At 46.9% G+C, this 3535-nt stretch overlaps 1 pseudogene; it reads left to right on the forward strand.

Moving 5' to 3' along the window:
* The first annotated feature begins 3229 nt into the window (after nucleotides 1-3229).
* Nucleotides 3230-3535, forward strand: part of LOC123040438 (pentatricopeptide repeat-containing protein At2g15980-like) — a 1605-nt pseudogene continuing 1299 nt past the window's right edge.

The following is a 3535-nucleotide window of genomic DNA, read 5'->3' on the forward strand; positions in this document are numbered from 1 at the left end:
TGTTACTGGCAAGTCTCTTTACTCGTTCCGTAATACATCATCTCACAACTAACATATTAGTTGTAATGCTTGCAAGGCTTATGTGATGTGTATTACCGAGAGGGCCCAGAGATACCTCTCCGACAATCGGAGTGACAAATCCTAATCTTGAAATACGCCAACCCAACATCGACCATTGGAGACACCTGTAGTACTCCTTTATAATCACCCAGTTACGTTGTGACGTTTGGTAGTACCCAAAGTGTTCCTCCGGTAAACGGGAGTTGCATAATCTCATAGTCATAGGAACATGTATAAGTCATGAAGAAAGCAATAGCAACATACTAAACGATCGGGTGCTAAGCTAATGGAATGGGTCATGTCAATCAGATCATTCTACTAATGATGTGACCTCGTTAATCAAATAACAACTCATTGTTCATGATTAGGAAACATAACCATCTTTGATTAACGAGCTAGTCAAGTAGAGGCATACTAGTGACACTCTGTTTGTCTATGTATTCACACATGTATTATGTTTCCGGTAAATACAATTCTAGCATGAATAATAAACATTTATCATGATTATAAGGAAATAAATAATAACTTTATTATTGCCTCTAGGGCATATTTCCTTCAGGCAGCTTCCCACTCAAGTATTTGGGGATGCCTGTGAGTTATGCCAATCTAAAAACCTCGGATTGGGAGTTTATTGTTGATAAATACCTAAAGAGGTTTGATGCCTGGATCGGAAACGCTGCCTCAATGGGCGGGAGACACACTCTGCTTGACTCTGTTGTCACTCAGATTTCTCTCTACCATATGTCTATGTGGCTTATGAACAAGACTTTCATCGAGAGACTAGATAAACACAGACGCAGGTTCTTTTGGCAAGGGTGCAACAAAAAAAGAAGATATTATCTTGTTAAGTGGAGCAAGATTTGTAGATCCAAAGACAAAGGGGGTTTGGGCATTAAAGACCTTAGAAAACAAAATATCAGTCTCATGGTTAAATGGTGGTGGAAATTAGAGACACAAAACAGGCTCTGGCAGGATATAGTCCGGGCTAGGTATCTTCGCAACATCTCTGTTGCTGAAGTTTCTCCCAAATTCTCCGACTCGCCCTGTTGGAAGGCCTTGCTCAAAATCAAGATCCGATTAATGGGCTGACCCCATTTCAGGATCAATACCCACGTTTGTTTGAGATATGCAACTACCCAACGAGTACCTTGAATAGAAAAGATAGACTTGATGACATCGATATGTTCAGACGTAGGCTTACCCCTGAGCTGTCCAAGCAATGGGAGGATATGCGTGCTGCGGTTAATGGAATCCACCTTGATGGGAGGAGTGATCGTGTCTTTTGGGGACTCAATTAGAATGGCAAGTTCACCACTAAACCGGTGTATAAAATGTTGGAGGAGCCTCTTAGTGGATGCCACTATAGATGGATTTGGAAAGCCAAAATCCCTCTTAAAATCAGAATCTTCCTATGGCAGATGTCGCAAAACGCAATTCTCACTAGGCAAGTTATGAGAAAAAAGAAATGGCCGGGGAATCCCTGTTGCTCTTTCTGCAAACAGGTTGAAACGGTACAACACCTGTTCTTCAATTGTCCCGTGGCGAGAATTGTCTGGCGATCGATGGGGGTTGCTCTTGGTATTGATAGATGTCCGTCGAATTACTGGCAATACTTTGTGTGGTGCAATAAATTCCTTCCTGGGAAGCAAAAGTTTTACATAGTAGGTCTAGCGGCTGTGTGTTGGGCCATTTGGTTGGCACGCAACCGAGCTACCTTTGAAAAAAAAACATATCAAGACTCCTTTTGAGATTGTGTTTTCTCTGTGTTCCTTTCTGCTTTACTAGACAGGGCTACAACAAGGAGAGGACACCAAAGAGCTTCGTTCTGGAGCTGAGATGATCAGGACTGGCACGATGCAGCTGATGAAGATGTGTGGCAATGTCAAGCAACCAATCCAGGGTGCTTGACGTCTCTCTGAAGATGCGTTGGACTAAAGGAAGACGGGCGCGTGACCTCGATGTTGTTCTTACCATCCGTCTACTTGACTTTGCAGCTGTGTTCTGATACTTGATTCTGAGCTTTTGAGATTGTAATAGGATAGATGTTATGTCGTGCTATCCAGGTTTTCGCCCCATGATACTCGTTTCGACGGCGAGCGAGTATGGTGGGTTTCCCTGTCCTTCTCGTTTGAACTGGTTGTATTTCCGTTCTTTGCAATGGAAAGGGGTAAAGCCCGGTTCTAAAAAAAAATATGATTCTTGCACACAACAGTTGTTGGCGGATATAGCAAGCTTGAGGCGTGAGCATGACCATCTCGAGGCCATTGTGTGGAGGCAGACCAGAAAAGATCTGCCATCCGCCGTAGGCACGGCAGAGCCTGGCCATCTGGAGAAGAAGCTAGAGTGCGCGCGGGGTAAAGAGTGTGTTTGGTTGGAGTCCATGCCGTTGCAAGCCTGGCCTGGGATGTGCCTGGTTCCTGCCTGGCTGTCGTTTGGTTGGTACCCTGGTAGAAAAGAGTAGTGCCTGGCCTGGCGTGCCTTGCACCATAATTAGCCTGGCCCGATTAAAAAAGTCCAATAAAATAATATTTTCCAACCCAGGCAGTGCGATCAGACTGACCCAGGCTTCCCGTTTTCCATGCCTGGCTGTGTGCCTGAAGCTAATCAAGGGATGTTGGCAGCATTAGGAACATTTTAACCACTAAAAGACAAAGCAACAGGCGAGGAGGGGAACCAAACAAGTACGCGCCAGGCTAGCCTGGCCAGGCGAAAAACGTCTACCATCTCAGGCTTCGTCCAGGCAATGATTTTTTTCAGGCACATAGTTCAGGCCTCCAACCAAACTAGCCCAAAGCCCGTGAAATGAAGGTATATACATACTGTTCAACCTTGCACTGCACAATATTCACCTTGGCTTATCAGGGTTTGAATGGATGGTTACATGGCTGCACAATAAACTGCTGCCAGCTAGCCCTTGATGAAGCTTGTACTGCTGACCGTTGTACCAAAACTTCACAACTACCGGACGACATGAATTATTAATTATATAGAGTTTTACTTTAGTTGTCCTTTTTTCCCTTAATGCACATACACTGACACAGCTTTACTTTACGACGTTTTCTGTGACTTGTACGGCATTCCATTTGTCTACCTACAGGTGGAGCTACAGCACGATAGTAGAAGAAAAAGGTAAGCACGATAGTGCTTCTGATTCTGAATCCACTCCATTATGCACGCCGGTGGCCGCGCCGCCGCGCCTGGCGGAGATGCCACCACCAACCCTGCCTCCCCGTACTTCATCGACGCCACCCACCCGTACGCGGCCGCTGCCGCTTCCGCGCTCACCTCCCACCGCTCCAAGTCCAAGTGGTCCCAGCTCGCTTCCCTCCAGCTCCCCGACCCCCTCCCCGCGTCCGCCGCTTCCGCCGTCCTCCTCCTCCGCCGCCATCGGCCCCACGTAGCCCTCAGCTTCCACCAATTCGCCCTCCGCCGCCTCCTCCCCGCCCGCTCCCCTCCCCCGCTCATCCTCTCCGCC

This window comes from Triticum aestivum, chromosome 2B (genome assembly GCF_018294505.1).
Source record: "Triticum aestivum cultivar Chinese Spring chromosome 2B, IWGSC CS RefSeq v2.1, whole genome shotgun sequence".
NCBI classification, from domain to species: Eukaryota; Viridiplantae; Streptophyta; class Magnoliopsida; order Poales; family Poaceae; genus Triticum; species Triticum aestivum.